The sequence below is a fragment of the Drosophila elegans genome, unplaced genomic scaffold (genome assembly GCF_018152505.1).
Source record: "Drosophila elegans isolate 14027-0461.03 unplaced genomic scaffold, ASM1815250v1 contig_814, whole genome shotgun sequence".
NCBI lineage: Eukaryota > Metazoa > Arthropoda > Insecta > Diptera > Drosophilidae > Drosophila > Drosophila elegans.
In genome coordinates this window covers 18603773-18622707 of record NW_024546167.1, presented here as the reverse complement: position 1 = coordinate 18622707, position 18935 = coordinate 18603773, and the positions used below count along the sequence as shown (strand labels likewise).

The window sequence follows — 18935 nt, the reverse complement described above, 5'->3', positions numbered from 1 at the left end:
ACCATCCCGTCACACCCTTTATAAAGCCTGACAGTCCAATATCTCAGTCCATCCTAACTTTCCCTGTTCGCTTTCAGTTTCACATAAAATGTCAATCACAACATTGCCATCCTCGCTTTTAGTATCAACCCTTCCATCTGCAAAACCGAGGACAATTAAAAAACCGTCAGGATTAAATGTATTTGTAATTATGTATTAGCTGAAAATGCTCTGCGAGTTTTCCGCTGTCTTTGCGTTTGCTTTTCTTTTTCCATTTCCTTTGAGCTTTGATGCCGCTGCTGCTGTAATTGCTCTTGAGCTGATAACAAACACCATCACAGATGCAGACACACAAATACAATGTCAGAGTTCTACAACACATAGAAAATCCCACTGTTATGTAAAATGTATTTCAAGGCATATATAAACGAGACGGGGGAAAGGAGGCAGGCAGGAAACACAAGCAGCAGCAACATAAGCATCGCCTTTGGAGCCGGCTTGCATTGACAAGACAGTACACTTAGAAAAATGTATTTTATGTATATGGCTTCGAACTCTTTTCTAAATAATCGAAAATGCAGACGTTGATAAAGCCTTACTTTAAGGACCCATTCAAAACCAGATTAAAAAAATGTACACTTTAGAATTTGTTTGGAAATCACAAAAATATAAATTTATATATCCATTAATAACATATTTTTAGTAAGAGTGTAATATTATTAATTTTAAATTATTACTGTAATTAAAAAATATTTATATATTTAATATTTGTATTGGTAAAAATAATAATTGCTTAAACAAACATACATTTTTTTGTTTTTTAATATATTTTCAGGGATTATTATGGGAAATTATCAAATGAAACTAAAAAATAAATAAAGAAAAAGTAGTTTTCCTTTTTTCAAAGGTAAAAGCTTTTATCTTTGGTAAAGCTTAACAAAAAACATTAATAATAAATGAAAAATTAAATGTTTTTTTTCTTTAGTTCTTACAATGAGAATTCTTCTTTATCTATTTTTAACTAATAAATTTTTGTTAACACCCATTTTCTTACGGTACAGTAAAGCCTCAGCTCGGCCCACGCACAAAGACAATCACATCCACACCTACACGGGCTGCCTAATACAGCTGCAGAGTAATTATGTTTCCCCAGAAGCTCCCATCACCCATCACCACCCAGTGCCACCCCCTCATTTAAGGTCCTTGGTATTTTTAGTTCGGGTGCTTCTTGCTCTTCTTCGCCGACTTGTTTTCAGTGCATATCTCCTTCGAATATCCCTCTCTCTTTCTCGACTTTCTCCAACCCCCAGCTGCCATCTCTTTCGCACCCACCGGCCATATGGACAAGGCGGTGCGACGGCTCAATTGAAATTTGAGGATTTTTGTCTCAGTGCCCTAATTAATTTTACGTACCATGAAAATCATTGTTTGTTGCTTTTGCTTCTATTTTGTTGTTCTCCGTTGTTCTTTGTTGTTTTGTTGTTATGCGTAGTGTACATGAGCATAATGCAAAATTCAATGTGTGCGTCTGTTTTTTGAAAGTGTGGGAGGTAAGGGAAAGATGTGGAAAAGAAGGTCAAGGGTGAGTCGTGTTAATACTATATTCAATACTAATTAGCATTTATAATATTTAATAATTTCTTATCCTTAAAAGTCTTTTAGTAAAATCTATCAAACTACCAACTAGTTTAGTAAGTATATTTTTAAATTAGCATGCCAAACACAAGATTGGAACAATAATTTACAAGTAATTAAATGGATAAATCTATTTATTTTTTATTTAACATATTACACATTTGCTAACACGATTACTTAAAACCTTTAATAATTTTTAAAGCATTTTTCAAAAAGCTTTTAAATTCTAGAGTATTTTTGTTTTTATTTATATTCTTTACCTTAACAACAAACTTAATTTTTCCAATGATCTTTCTGTTAATCCTTCCTTTTGTTTCCTTTCAATCGCAATCGCCATTCAAGAATTTTTTGTTTGTTTCTTTATTGGAACACATAGTCGTCTTCCTGTTGAATATTCATTTTGTGCATTTGCATTTTTATCACCCTGAACACACTGTTTTTCGGAGATTTTGCGAGAAACCAAAACTCTGAATCTGGAATTTCTAACCACTTTCCTTTTTCCCTTTGGCTGCCCACATTGCGTTGCTTGGGAAATTTGAGAAAATTAGGTTATGCCTTTGTTGCCGCTGTCGTTTTCCTCGATTTTCCTCGCTTTTCCCTCACTTTTCCGCTCACCTGTGTGCTCTGTGTGCTTCGCCATCCACGTTTTTTCTCCAAGGTAATTAAATGCTGGCCGACTGGACCGCAGTTACCAAGGTGGAAAAAAGGGGGTTGGAAAATGGAAAGGGGGCGGGCGGTGTTGGTTGGGCACTGCTAATCAGCAATCCCAGTTCGCCTTTCAGTGGGTGTTGGGTGTTGGGTGGTGGTGGGAATTATGCAAATACCCAGCGACGGCGTAAATTTTCTATAATAAGGAATTTGGAAATTGTTTTTTCATTGCTGCATTTGGGAAATATGTTCCCGGTCACAGTCAAAATTTTAATTAAAACTTGGTGAGTTGAGGACTTGAGTTGCATTACAGATTAAGTTTGAAATTTATAATGTTTGGATTACATTTTATAACTATGTTTTCTCCAACCCCCTAAAATAGTAATAAGAACTTTTGCTGACTTCCTTCTTTTCTCAATTTTTCAAGTGGTTTCTATGACAGTCTTTGGGGATCCCATGTTTGTGGATAATTAAGTGGCTCTTCTGGAGCTTCTTCAAAAATGACAATTTCCTTTTAATTTGCTTTAGTCTTTCTTGTCTTTTTGGTTATATTTCAACAGATCTATTTGTAGTTGAATTCTTTAAGGTTAATCATGAATTTAATGATTATAAATTGTGTAATAAATTTATAGTTGATTATAGTTTAATACTTTTTTTAATGTATTTTTTTCATATACCAACCTTTTATAACTGCAGCCATCTATGATTTATTCACAAGCCATGTCATTTGTTGTCTTTTTCGTTAGCTTGTCGTTGCGACCATTAAATTAATTGCAATTTATCGATTTTCAAATTGCAATCTCAACGGGCCATAAAAAATATCAGCCCCAAAAAACACGGTCCGCCTCGAACTCAAACTCCATTGCATATCATCACGAAAAATGCCGCAGCACGACCAGATAAGGGACCTAAAAAAAAGGGAAGTTTGCGAGGTTGGGGAAAAGAAAAAGGACGAGTGGTTAGGAAGCCAGGATTCAAACTGGGACTGGGTCAGAATCTGGGTGCGGGTGGCTTTTTGCCCGCGGCCTCAATGCGTTGCATCCACATTCACATGGTGGATAGAAAAAAAAGTCGCGGCCTCTGGTGTATAGAAATAAATTGTTGGTCCATGCTGCAAAAGGGCGAAAGAATCAGACACTGCGTATACGTAATGTGCGTGGTGTGGTATGCGAGGGGTAAAAAATCTGAAATGTGGGTACTGAGGGGCTAACGAGAGTATTACTTTGTGGATAAATGTAGGGTATGTTTGGAGTATGCTTGATTTAATGTGCTTTAAATTACTGATTTTCTTTTTGGGACTTTTTTTTTATTTTGATACGTTTATTTATTTTAATTGCCAAAATTGAATCAAATCTATTTAAAAAGTAAAACGTTTTATACTGAATTTTTTTTTTTTTTGATCTCTCAACTAACACAACATTTTAAACAACAGATTTTTTAAAATTGAAGCCTTCTTAATAAAAATTACCATTTTTTTTTTAATATTTGATATTTTAAAGGGTATTGTTTTATTTCTTCCATCTATTTTCTACATGATATTTTTGTCTGCTGGTCAACAGGCAGCCAGAGCAATAATGAAAAATATATGTGAGCACCATTAAAATACATCAGATAGGCATAGATCACATGCTCAGCGGGTCTTCCTGCGTGCGTGTGTAGGTGAGTGTGTGTGTGTGCGTGATTGCTTGAGTGTGTGTGTGTGTGTGAGGGAGGTCCTTTTGCTGGTCATTTGCTTGCCACATGCATTGACATTGCTGCTGTTGTTATTGCGTTATCTTTGCTGTCACAGCAACGTCAGGCGATGTCCGTCCATCTTCCATTTTTTTTTCTCTGTGTGCCTGTGTGTGTGACACCCTCATGGGGCTGCGTGTGTGTGTGTGAGGGGGTGAAAAAAGCGGGAGTTGTAGCTGGGTTCTATATGCAGGCTGAAGTGGACGCCTCGTTACTTAGATGAGATGAGATGGCTTCCATGTAACTTTAATGAAGTGCTGCCAGGATTAGGGCGAAATATCTACAAGTTTTATCTTAAATTCTTTGTTATCCTAAAATTAGATTCCAGTAATTTTATTTTTATTTTCTTAATGCCAATTTTAAGCCAAAATAAAATGATTTCGAAATTTGTAGAAAGCGAATAAACATAACATAATATTTTCCTTTTTTAAAGACCTTTTTTAACACCCAACTGATTATTTTTTTAAATAACTGCTGTTTGCAGTATGTTTTATTATATAAAATATTCAGTTATTCTATAACTTCTAAAATGACCTGAAATTTCTAGTAAAATTTCGCTTTCACAAGCTACAAATATGTCCATTAAATCCCAATCCCTTAAATCGTTATTGGCCATTTCCTTTAAACCTGGCCCATTGGCAGGCAAATTTAAGTAGCTTATCTTCCATAACTCCATGACCCCCAACCACAGCCACTTTAAGCCAGGTTCTCGGCGCAATTTAAACTTGTATCAATGCAGAGAATCCAAGCTGAAGAGCCTCTTGACTTGTCCTACTTTGTTACCAAGCGAAGAAGCCAAGGGAAAGGGACAAAAAAGCAAACCCCTGGCCAGAAGAAACTTTAGTTCGCATGTGTTGCGGTCTTTCGTCATGAAGAAAGATGGGGGGAGTCCTAAAAAAAGAAGCAAAGGAAGGCCCATCAAGTATGCGCACTGTTGGCCCTGCCGACCAAACCAAAAACCTACGAAAAAAGAGCAAAAAGTGTGTGAGTGTAAGGGAAAAAGTAGCCCTTGTGTTGTGAAAAATGCCACGTTACTTGGCCCCAAAAGCATTTCTCCTCTCCTAAAAGCAAGTTTTTTTTTTCTGGAGCCCCTGCGAAGTGCGTGTGTCTGCATTGTGAAAACTTTTAATGGCCAAAGCAGGCTCCTTTTTTTTGGGACCCTTTGCTGCTGCATATGTGGACCACAGGTGCTTGAGTCCAAAAAGTCTCCTTCTCCATTTTCCCTTTTAATATTTTTGGAAACAACTTTACAGCTGTTACCTCAATTCCCAACCATAATCATTAACATTATTGCTCAGATTGCTGAGGCGAATCGTTGGCTTAAAGCTTCATTTTTTTTCGTCTTCCTTTTCTTTGCTTTTCCTCTTTGTTACTTTCTCTTCTTTTTTTCAGAGCCCAATGCATTTTCAATATACAGTTGACAATGTCGACAATTTATTTGTGCTGGGGCCATAAATCAAAAATGCGTAAAATTTTTACTTCGTACGCAACGGACAGGATGGGGCACGCCCACAGCCCCCCGTCCCCACTTCCTGAGGTCCCAGGAAAAAACCGTATATATAGGGGAAGGCCCATTATCATCATCAACAGTCAGCAAAATGGCCCAGAAGAAGGGGGCTTTCCTTTTTTTTTGAGGGGGAGGGTCAGGAGCAGTCGAAATAGCAACAAGCAGGCGCACCTGAAGCTCACAGCAGGCAGTGCGGGCTAGGGCCAGTTTGGTGAGCGAGGGTTGACACTAAAGTTGTTAGAAGTTGTATATTAAATTAGAAAAAGTATATAAAACTAAAGCTGTTTACAGGTAACATTAAAAATATTTATTTAAAAAAAAATACAAATTTTTTAACGATTAAAATCAAAAATAGTAATATGCAAACTTGTACTGTATAATTAAAAATTTTAAATATAATCCTAAATAATTATTAATTAAAATATGGAATTAAAATGTATTTTCTAAAAATTGTTATTTAAAATTTAATTTAAAACTAATTAATTTAAACCCTGAATATTTATTTTATATGTAAGTTTTACACATTTAACTAAGTTATATTCCTGAAAATTATTCTTTGATATTCTCAATCCACTTTCGCAATACCACCCCTTTTTGTGAACATTTTCGGCAACAACGTTGCAATAACAACAGTGGCAGCAGCAGCAACAGCAGCATCAACACGCACACCAACAAAGCAGAAAATGCCAGGAGCAGCAGAAGCTGCAAGGAAACCAAAGGACGAGGATTCGATAAAGGGAAAATTGTGGGAGTCAGAGAGAAAGAGAAAGAAGGCGTGGACGGGAGTCGGGTGAAAGCAGAAGGAAAGGGGCTCCAAAGGTGCGTACAATCATTTTATTGATTTATATGCCGAAGCTATTACAACTGACATTCGAATTTTCCAACCAACTTTTGGATGGCAAACGGGGGCGGGGTTAAAATGGCAAGGGGGTGGAGTAGCAAAAGTTGCGTGTGGCAAGTAGCAAACCGAAAATGCCGAAAATTGTTGATATTTCAACTCATATTGCTGCTCTGTCGGCTCATGTTGCTGCTGTGTCGGCTCATGTTGCTGCTACGTCTGTCGCTGTTATTGCTGCCCGAGTTGCTGTTGTTTTTGCATTCTTGGCCGAAAGTCCATGTTGCCCCAGCAACGTGCAACAGCAACAATAACAACAACGGCAGCACCAGCAACATGAAGAACAGATAAAGTCGCAGCAGCAGCAGCAGCAACAACACAGCCGCAAAAAAGCCGGAAAAGTGGCAGCAGCAAGCGAAGACATGCCACTGGCAGCTTCTTTATATACTTGGCCATAATAGCCCCAGCCCCCTCTTATAGCCACCCCCTATTTTCTTTATGTGTAGCACACTTTTAGGCGAGGCCTTTGTCTTTTTAGTTTACTTACTTCTGACAGGAGGGGCTGCGTAGTGAATGGTAGGCGTTCACCGAAAGTTGAGGGGGGTTGCAAAGGCAAGAGAAAGGATCTCGGCAGAAAGGAGCCAGAGTCCTGAGTCCTGAGTCCTGACAGTCTGACAGCCCACTCGTTACTTTGACAACAACAACCCATGCCACTTGAGAAGCAAAAACCACTCCGCCTTCATCCCTCGAACTTTCGGTATCCGTGAGATACTTTTGCGCGCTGCGCTTTTGCACTTTCACTTTCATTTTCCGTCTTCTTGGTATTGTATATAGTAAGGAAAATCAATTCCCTACCCACCCACCACCCCTTTGCACTCCAACAATGTCACTGGGCCAAAAATTAATTAAGGTCGCAAAAGGGAAAGTATCTTTCTGCGTCTCTTTCTAACTTTTCAAACTGCGTCTGTGTGTGTGCGCGAGCTCTAATTAAAATTTATATATTTATATATGCGCGATAAGTTTTTAGTGGCTCACTTCGACTTCGACTTTTACGTCGTTTCCTTCAGCTACCTCAAACCAAAGCAGAATTTCCCTGAATTTGACAGGGGACGACAAGTGGCATGTGAGTGTGGAAATCCGGAATCAAAATGATATATTTAAATATTCATTAATTAACTAGATGGGTTTATAATAGGGAAAGCATTTAGCACAGTTTAAAATGGACATTTTTGCTAGAATTTGAGCATTTACAAAACAACTAAAACCCTAAGATATGTTGGATTCTAATAAATAAGTTAAAGTTTTAAGTGAAAGTCATTTAAGTTTTAAATGAAAGTCAACCAATTAATAAATATCACTATCACTTACAAAATGCATTATGTCTTCCACCACAGTTTTTGTATTATCCCCAATAAATTAATAAACGATTTCATAAACGTGATAATCGTATACCAACTATCCTAAAAGTTCACAACACGCCCCAAATCTCTTGCTTAAATCACTTCCTTAACTACTCATTAACCTCTTCTAAAAACACATAAAACTGTCGTGAGACAAGTATGACAAATTTTTAGCAAATTGTAAGCCAATTTCGGATATTAATTACATACATCGTTAATTTGTGGCATTACAAGCACGACAGCTACAACAACAACTGATGATGGAGAAGTGGAAAAGACCAACCCTTAAAGAGAAAAAATAACTAAATAAAAGGAATTCCATAGCGTAGTTTCAGTTTGTTACACCCACAACAGAACTCCAACTCCAAAAGTAGTGAAAGTAATAGCAAAAAAAAAAAACTTTCTGACACACAAACACAGAGAAAAAGAAAAGGACGATGGAAGAAAGTGGGATAAAGGACCAAACACGTGTGTGCGTGTGTGTTACGATGAAAAAAGCGTTCAAAATAAAAGGGGATAAACATGTTGAAATTTATTATATTTAGTTGTAAATATGCCCGTGCGTGTAAGCCCCCCAGAAAACCCAACCGTACTTGGTCTGGCGTTAAATGAGATATTTAAGTCATTCGGATGCTGTTGGCTGATAAGCAAATTCAGGTCAAGCCTTCCTGGGCCCCATTCCCAGTTTTTCCCCCCTTTCGCTCTGTGTGTGTGGCCCAAAGTAGGTGAATAATAATGGTCCAGGTCTGTTTATAATTTGTTTTTATTTCGGTCAGCACAAAGTTTGCTTTTTGCATACATTTTGGCAAAACGAAAGGATAATTACTTGCTATTTGATGTGTATTTTTGTAATCTCCTTAATTTAAAAGTTTTATTATGTTACCACATTAAGTTTGTTTCGGTTTTTGGGTTTTCTGTATTTAAAAATAGTTTTGATTGCCGGCTGTGCTTAAAGAATTCATTCATTAAAAAAAACTGGTACATACTTTTAGGTTGCACAAAACTGAACGAAGAACTTAATTTGCAAAAATCATGAAATGTAGCCTTTTGCGTTTTAAAAATATACAAATAGTGTGTATACATACATTAAGTAATAAACATACATTTTAAAAAATCAACTAACCATTAATAAATATTTTAAAGACATCTAGCTTTTTTAAAATACTTTGATAAATATAAAAATTCAACTTATTAAAAAATTAAGAAGCCTTATATTTTGTTGTTGTTAACCATTAATAAATATTAAAATAGGTCTCTTGTTAAATAAAACTTATAACTTATATAATCTAATTCAAATTGTTTATCTTTATGAACTAAAATCTCTCATTAAATATATATTATAACTTAGACTTATTAAGGCAAATATGTATCTTTAAGTCTTATAAAATTTATACATTAATAATACCACATAAAACTAAAGAATACGTTACAACCCATTGTTAATTGCATACAATTACCCCCAATTTATCGTTATCTGGCCTTCTGTCTGCCGTCTGTCTCTGCCAACTCAAGCTATAAAAATGGTTAATATATGTCAAACCAAAACAGAAAAAACAGCAAAAAACTAGATAAAAACAACCAGTAGATGACATTCGGCAGCGAGCATACGCATAGTTGGTAGGCGGTTAGACCTAGACTAACATAATAATCATCATAGATTATATAGAATCTACCACGAGCTTTGCCAGCTAGACCTGAAAACAAAAAACAAAAAACTAAAAACTAAACATACTATCAAAAAGAAATACACACATTTATATACATATAGACACATGCGTTTGCCCGAGAAAAAAAATCGTTGTTGTTGTCGGCGAAATAGAACGCACGATCGGCCAGATAAGATTCGGTCGCTTAGTGTGGGCTTTTTGCTTTGTCAGACCATAGGTTTTTATAAAGAAACACACATACATAATCATGAAAAGAGACATAGTCTCAAAGCTACGATCGAACCACGCACATTTTCTCTCTATTTTAAAGTTACTCAAAAGTCTAGGCTACACTTGAAAAAGTTAAGGGGAAACTTCGAAGTTATACAAATTAAATTATAGGATAAAAATACTTTAAAAGTATTTAGTTATAGATTTACAGTTCACTTAACTTTTTTAACTTTAAAAATATTATTAAGGATATAAGTAAATTTTATTATTAATTTTTCATTAATCACAATGAATTTTAAAACATGTAATTTAAGGACTTAAATTAATTTATCACATATAAATACTTTTCAAAACTTTTATTTGTTTAATGAACATATTTGTTTCTATATTTTTTTATAGATGATTTTTTTACCATTGAAATTCGCACTTAATCGCACGCACCTTCCTTTCAAAAGGTCTCTCTCTCTCTCTCTATCTTGCTCCTATCTTTATCACCCCCTCTTTTTCACACTCCCCTAAATATATATATATATATATATATACGTGTTCTTATCTGTAAAACATACACATGAATAGTTCTCCCTGCCAACAATAGTTAAAGCTAATTTTGTGGCTTGCCTTTTTGGTTGTTTTGTATTTAATGGCTCATACCTTGAACTTCACCGAATTTTTGCCATTTGTTTTGAACACTCGCACATTTTGTTGTTGCTGTTAATTTGTGTTTTTTTCGCATTTCTATTTCGCGAATGCTGATAGTTTGTTATTGTTTGGCTCTTCATGCGTGGGGGTGTGCGAATTTTTTTTTATTATTATTTTCTTTAGTCTGGATCGTAATCAATTTCGTGGCTGGTGAAAAATAGTTTTTGATGATTTATGTGGGGTGGTTGCCGTTTTTAGAAAGGGGGAACTCGAAAATTTGATTGCCGTGAGTCATAATACATTTCATTTAAGAGGATGGATCTATTTTAATTACTTTTTGCTAAAACTTATTTTTAGGTACTATTTGGGGGAATTAACATATAACATAAAATGTTCACTGTGTTTGCTTATTGCATTTATTTGTATATTAATAAAAGTGTGATTGGGGTGTAATAAGAGAAGGAAATAAAAGAAAATAATAATAAACCAAAGTTATCGAAATATTAAGTCACCTTAAGTTCCCATATTTAATATCAAATTCTAACTATCGTAGATCTTACAACTAATTTCTGTTTGTCTTAAAGTTGGCGGCTATAAATCTTGAGAGTCGCGACTAGTTGGTCACAACAAAGAATATTAAAATGAAGCTCAGCTAATTCCAAGAACCGAAAGTGTTCTTACTACCCCCGATTCCTCTTAGTTTGCCGAAAGGCAAAAAAAATAAAAAGCGGCCATAAATAGTCAAACCAAAAAAAAGGAATGGCGGCACAAAAAATGCGTATATATTTGCATTGAAAATGTTGACCATTCCCTCTCTTTTCCCCCAACTATCCATCTCTTTTACTCCATTCTGATATGCGTGTGTGAGCGATTCTAGTTTTTTTTTCATTTTTTTTGCGTGCAGCCCAAAATTTTTAGGGGCCCCGAAAAGTCCGGCGAGAATTCTGCGTCCAAATAAATTATGTTATTTTTGTGCAAGTTTGTTTTTCGGACTTGGGACGTTGCGTTTGGCGTGAATGAACTTTTCAAGGTGAAACTAGAAAGAATAGTTAAAGTGAAAATAGAGAGAACGTCTGCAGAGGCAGAGGCAACTTGCAAAAAAGAGAACAGGAATTGCTGAGATGAGTGTGTGTGTGGTGTGTGTGTTTCAGCATTGGTGTGTGTGTGCTTGGTAGCGTGTGATTGGGATTGAATCAACAACAACAATCCATTCACGCATGCGACGGGTTTTTTTTAATGCACAGAAAAAAATATTAAATCAAACACCTGTTTTGTGCAAGACATAAATCGGGAAACATAATTTATTTTCAATAAAATTTCTTTGAATTTTTTCAAGTTATCGTTAAATATTTATAATAAATTCCAGATATTTAATCAAAATTCTTTGCATTATTTGAAGCTTCCGGCTTTTATTTACAAAACTGCCAACACACTGCGTATGATTTATTTTTCTACCAAAAGACCACAGTGCGTATGATAATTTTTTCAGTGCATCAAAATTTGATTTGGAAAGAGTCATCGCTTGCAAGTCGACTTTTAGAGGATGGAAGTTGGTGGAGACCACGCACAGAGCAGCAAAAATAGAGAATATCGAATAGAAACTGAGGAGCAAAGAAGAAACCAGCTAAGAACTGCTAGAAAAACTTTGACTTTGGCTTTGGGCTCGCTTTGTTTGACTTTTTCTCTTTGGCTCAAGCTTGTTATGCTTTTGGTTGAAAAGTCATTTTTGTGGGCTCTGTTGTTTCTGCGTTTATTCTTGGACCTGAACTGCCTCATACTTTTCGCCCCAGTATCCCCTGATTCTAAACCACTGATTTTCGACTGGTTGCCGATGCCCTTTTTTTCTACAGCATCCAAAGATTCTGTTTTGTAATTTAGGAAATCATTCACTTCGAAGTTGAGATATAAATTTAACGGTTTAATAAAAGTTTAGAAACATTTTATATATTACAGATATTATCATAATATTAAATGCTTGATGTTTTTACCTAAAATGCAACACTACCACCCACAAACAATTTGTATTATTTTTTGTTCTGGAAAATTTCATCTTGCACTGATTTTGAAACAAGTTGTATATTTTCATACAGGCATTAGGAACTGTTATATTGAATTTAAAAATAGCTAGGGTTAAATTTTAAGCATTGCAACTAATTGAATTTTAGAGCCAATAAATTTATTAGATGCTTAAACATCTACACAATCTCAAGATTGCGTTGAATTGCTAATGATCCAGTTTTATTGATCTAGCCCAACATTAATTTCCTTCACTTCTAAAAATATTCATTAAGTTGAAATTGCGTTCAATGAGTTTTTGTGCTTTGCTTCTTGAAAACAAAAAAAACAGAGTGAATGGCTGGGGCCCACGCATCTGAGACTTCCTAAAACCCCCACCTTTTCTTTCGTTTTGCCAATCAATTTGCCAGCGTTAGAAAAAAAATTTTGGTTAATTAATTGCTTAACTGCCGAATGAACGAAACGCAGCAACAAAATTTATTCAAACTTCACGCAGTTTCGAATATCGTAAAGCTCGATTGTAATTAGTATGCATAGAGTGGAATGATCGCTTGTACAGTTTTTCAAGGTTATCGCATTTGAGACGAGCTCGTCTTCTAGGCCTACAGTTTGCCAGAAAACCATTTATCTATATGCAAATTAGTGGGATTTATATGCAGTATATGGAGAAATATTAATGGGCCTGTCCACTTCCTAGGGAAAAAATGGGTGGGTCTTGAAAAGATTTAAATATATTTGTGATTTCTTTATAAGAAAAGTAAAAGTTATAAATGTTTTATTTTTGTTAGAATTTAAATTTCATTTATTTTCAAGCTTGATTTTTTCAAATATTTGCAAAAAAATATAAAAAAGCACTTTGCATAATTGTGCGTGAAGTCATCTCCGGCCACAACTTTGTTGCTTTCTTATTGTTTCTGTGGGCGGCGCACATAAATTGAAATTTATGCTTTGCTAATAGCTCCCGAATGAATTTATCTGCATAATGAGTGGCATTAATTGAATGCCTGTTGAACGTTGAGAAAGTGACATCAAAATAGAGGAAGTGTTGCAAGAACTTTTTGAATTAATATAAGAATATTTTAAAAATAAAGAAAAAAAAACATTTTACTATCAATAACTTCAGGGGTTGGTTATAAAATATCATTATGAAACAATATATACCAAACATATAATTTAAAACTGTTAAAAATTAAGCACATATTTAAGGTAAATATTATAAGCAGAGATTTTGTCTAAATGAAAACTAACGATATATAGACAAATAAATATATATATTATTAAATTTAATTTTCTTTATTTATTTGTATTAGTATCATTATTATTTAATTCAAAACTGTTAATTAGTATTTAGATTTAAAGATAAAGATATTGTACATTATTTAATTTATTTTTTCTTCATTTATTTGTAAAAGAATCTTTGTTTTTAAATGCTCAACCTTTCTGCAGATCGTGTGAGATCTACAAAATGAGGACAAGCAAAGAGAATTGAAGAATAGAGATTCGCATTTGGGAAAGGAAATGCTCTAATGCTGATTGGTGCAGGCCAGCAACAACTTTAGCGAACCCATGGCAAAAAAAAAAAAATAATAATGTACAAGATACAATACTATAGTAGTACATATAAATATATAGAGATATGGCACACAGACTTGTGCAAACACATGTGCTGGATTTCTTTGAAGTCAATGAACTTTTCTATGCACGATGCGGTAATTTTTTGCCTCTGCTTTCGCGAAATTTCGCTTTGAGTATTATCTTTTTTTTCAGCGCCGATTTATTATTGCCTTTTTTGGCGTTGCTTTTGAGCAGAGTGCAATGACTGCTGACACAGCATTAACAATGATCAACATAAATTAATATTTTGACACAAGCGTGGGAGACAATAAATTTAAACTAATAGGGGGAAAAGAGATACAATTATAGAACACATATAAAAAACTACAATTAAAATTAGTTGCTTATAAATCTGTTAATAAATGTAAAATAAATGTAGGCATAAATCAATGAAAAGTGATAGTATTGTTTTAGTTTTCATTTTTCATAGGCCAGAAAAGAGGTCATAAAAAATCAAATTAAATACACGTTTAGCCTGGAAATAAACATACTTACCTATAGATCTTTTTTATACTTTCGATGTTTTTTGTGTGCGTGCGAAAAGTAAAATTAGAATTTATGTGCGTACGCCGCGAATGGCTAATCATAACAAAGAACCCGAGTAAAAGTTGTTTTCTATTTCTTATACATTCTCTTTCTCCCCCTCCCCCTTTTTCCCCCTTTTTATCACACTCTTTCTTTCTATTTGCTACCTCAACATAACATTTTTGGGGGGGACTCTATGGTTATTCAAGGTCATGGGGGGATCTTGTCAGGCATTAAATCATTTTTCGATCCACAAGCTTAATAAAAAAGTTCTATGTTTTGGGAATACTTTGGAGAGAAACTGGAGAACATTTGAATTCAAACAGATTATTGAATTTAAAAATATGAATGGAATTATTTCTTATTAATATGATAAAACGTTCTGATATGTGGATTATATATTCTATATGCCATATATATTTTATATTCATTGTTTTTTATACCCTTGCAGAGGGTATTATAATTTCAGTCAGAAGTTTGCAACGCAGTGAAGGAGACGTTTCCGACCCTATAAAGTATATATATTCTTGATCAGCATCACTAGTAGAGTCGATCTAGCCATGTCCGTCTGTCCGTCCGTCTGTCCGTCCGTCTGTCCGTCTGTCCGTCTGTCCGTCTGTCCGTCCGTTTATATGCAAACTAGTCTCTCAGTTTTAAAGCTATCTGCATGAAACTTTCCCAAAAGTTGTCTTTCTATTGCAGGTAGTATATAAGTCGGAACGAGCCGGATCGGACGACTATAGCATATAGCTCCCATAGGAACAATCGGAAAAATAATTGAAAAAAAATTATAACTTTGCTGTTTTTTAATTTTTTGCTTTGTTCTTCGACATAAAGCAATGGTTAAATATTTCAGAATTATGGTTAAAATTTCATCAAAATCGGACGACTATAGCATATAGCTCCCATAGGAACAATCGGAAAAATAATTGAAAAAAAATTATAACTTTGCTGTTTTTTAATTTTTTGTTTAGTTCTTCGACATATAGCAATGGTTAAATATTTCAGAATTATGGTTAAAATTTCATCAAAATCGGACGACTATAGCATATAGCTCCCATAGGAACAATCGGAAAAATAATTGAAAAAAATTATAACTTTGCTGTTTTTTAATTTTTTTTTAGTTCTTCGACATATAGTAATGGTTAAATATTTCAGAATTATGGTTTAAATTTCATCAAAATCGGACGACTATAGCATATAGCTCCCATACAAATAATAAAAATATATAAAAGAACAATCAAATAATTAAGCTGCAAATCGTCATAGCTTCAATGTTTTTAAACATATACGCAAGTAAATCATAATTTTAATGTTTTCAAAAATATTTAATTCTTGCGATAGCTGCAAGGGTATATGAACTTCGGCTTGCCGAAGTTTGCTTTCTTTCTTGTTTTTTCCTGAGTTTCTCGGCAGTTATCTATCTTCTAACCAAATTCATCTCCTTCCCTTTATAGTTTCTTAATTTTATTGTCAATCTTTCAAATGCAAAAAACTTGTTCGACTCGGACTTTGATGAATCGCCATCGTTTCTAGTGCGTTTGTGGCCCATCGCGGCTATTATTCATGCTAACCAGTCCCCTGAAATGTTTTTTTACACCCCCCACACCCCTAATTTTTCACATCGCTCCCACAAATGGTAAACCCAATCCCACATATTTCGCTGCGAATTAGAATTTCGAAAACAAAAAAACAAAAGTCTCTGAAACCAAAGTGCAGAGTGCGTGTTAAGAAGGCAGGAAAAACAAAAGAAATATATAAGCAATAAAAAAAATGAAGAACGGACAAAGCTGAAAAAGAAGTTAGACATAGTAAAGAATGTGTAAGATTAACTAGTAGATTACCAAACCAAATGATTCAAAACTAAAATTGTATATTTTACTTTACCAATATATTAATAGATATGTGAAATCAGTTTTTTTCATATTTTCTTTGGTAATGATTTATTATTTTATGTCTCAGTCATAATAAATTAAAACATTTTAATTAAAAGACAAATCAAATAAATAGACCAAACATTTAAAGATATATATCCATATGACTTTAATTAAAAACTAACAAGTTTCTGTACATTAAATGATAATAATAAGTTGTTAGAAAAAATGTTGCCCTTCTTAACTGAGCTCCACTGTACTGCGAACTTTGTTGCTGGCTTCGTGGCGTCGTCGAAATGCGTGTATTGCATCATCAAATTTATAAAAACAAACTACTCACTCACACACACAAAATCCAGAAAATAGCCGAAGGCGTTCGTAAAAAAAAGAACAGAACTTCGGTTCGACTTTTGTGCGTTTCTCGTTGCGCTTTTGCTGCTTTTACTTATTTATTTTGTGTTTTTCCAAACGCGTGCGTATGTGTGTGCGTGCGCGTGTTGCGTATTTATGCTGATCATGGGTGGAATTTTTTTCATACATTTTGCACCAATACAGGGGCAGCTCTTTTGCCGCGCTTAATTGCGCTACGTCGCCTACTGACTTTTCTCCTCTTTTTTTGCCATTTTTTTCCTGATTGTTCTATGCTTTATAGTTGTTGTGTTTCTTTCGAGCATTAGAAAGTGCAATAACCTCGTGGCGAGAATTTCGGTGGCTTTCGAAGCAGTCAACGCTTGACATTTGGACAAGTGGTTTGTTATTTTCTATTTTATTTCGCTAATTTGTGTGTGCAGCCAACGCGGCGTATGAGTAATTTTCCAGGAAGCCCTTTATTTTGTATCGATTTGCACGCACTTGTACAAATAATGTTAGTGTTTCAACTCTTGAAGAACAGATATAACTAAAACAAGTAAGAATATTTTATTTTTATTCTTAGATTAATTTAATGTTTTATATATCCACTTTATATATTTGAATTATTTATATCCATACACTTAGGACGTATGCGTGATTTTCCTGCTATTCAATCTGTGTAATCACTCATACGACATGTATAACAATAGTTTTCTTTTATTAATGCTTAAGCTAAGTAGCTGGTTAATAAAACATTTTCTTTTATTGCTTTTTAATATAATTTATTTCAAGTAGTTTTCTTTTATTGCTTTTTAATATAATTTATTTCAAGTAGTTTTTTTTTAAATTCACACCATATTTCCTAGAACAATTGCCTTATAAATTTCATCTGTTGGCATTAAACGCATAGAGCATCGCAATTTGTTTTAAAAATGAGCTCACTCCGATTCATTTTGGTCGGCACGCATTCATCACCGTCACATGATGCCCAGCAACAAAAAAAGAAATAATAGTTCCCCCTTCTTAATTCATTCCCTTGCACATATACATAGAGTTTAGAACTCGGCAACCATTTTGCACTAAACAAAAAAGGCAATACCTAAAATCTGGCTCCAAAAGTTGTTTACGAAAGTGCGTGTGAAGGCAGAGCAATGAGAATTATTCCAGTAAACAACAACTGCCGCTACCTGCAGCGTCCCAAACCCACACACTTTTACAGAAACTCATAGGCAAACTACCTGTCATTATTATTTGTGCCTCAGTTTGAGTACCCTGTACTTACTGAACATATAGGGCATATTTCTTATTCATATTGCTTCCATTTTTACCTACTATTTGTACTTAAAATATTTCATATCCTTACAAATCAATTTCTTATTTATATTGCATCCATTTTTACCTACCATTTGTACTTAAAATATTTCATATCTTTAAAAATTAATTTATAATATATAGATATGTACATCATATAGTTTTCTTTGAAGGAAATTATATCTATGGTACTTAAAATTCGAGCACTACACTCTGAAGAACATACTCTTGTTGGTAGTTTCCCTTCATTTTGCTCGATTCTCTCTCAGTCACCATATCTTTCTGCTCTATGACATTTCGTTGCTTTTATTTCTTTTGCCAGTTCTACACGCACTGCGGCTGAAGAATCGAAAATGCGAAAAGACTCAATTAAATTGTTGTTATTTCGGCTGCTGCTGACATAAGGCAGCAACAAAAAACAAAAATTCAAATAAAAACGTATAAAAACGTATAAAAAAGAGAATGAAATTGCCTCTATCGCATTTTCAAAGTCAGTAACCCGCTAACCTTGAATGTTGTTCTATGAGGAACCCGAGGCCATAGTGCGTGTGATCCATGATCCGCGTCTGCTTCGTTTTTGCTGTATTTTTTTTTTTTGATAATGGAACGCAGCGGGGTGCTCCAAAAGCTATAGTCAAGATAAATATATATACACATCTGAGTGGTTTATCTCAACATATGTTATATGTGGTGTAGAAGCATATTTCGATGGATCTGGATTTGCCGAATATTGCACCGGAAATGAGTCAATAGTCGGATAAGAATTATCAGCCAGTAGTTTTTGAAAATTAGAATGCAATGAAATATCTATAAACGAAATGAGTTTATTAAATGCTTGACAAACGATTAATTTTTAAGATATATTTAAAATATATATTGAACTCTTAAAAATGTACATAATTTTGGTTGTGAAAGTATACAAAGTATTTTAAGTACATATTTTAAAAACATAAACAACTACTGGTTCTCTTTATTTTTTCCTTATATTTTATC

General features: G+C 34.3%; 1 protein-coding gene across 6 annotated transcripts in view; it reads left to right on the top strand.

The window, feature by feature from the left end:
- LOC108147939 overlaps positions 1–18935 on the top strand; it is an 89714-nt gene that overhangs the window by 11010 nt on the left and 59769 nt on the right. For 4 of the 6 annotated variants that reach the window (XM_041710538.1, XM_041710539.1, XM_041710541.1 and 1 more), the window contains exon 3: positions 6134–6319. The exons of 1 other annotated variant lie outside the window; for it this stretch is intronic. The gene's annotated coding sequence lies outside the window, so the exon portion shown is untranslated. Of the gene's footprint in view, positions 1–6133; positions 6320–17172; positions 17188–18935 lie in introns of those variants that run through there. One more of the 6 variants, XR_001774537.1, reaches the window with a different exon arrangement.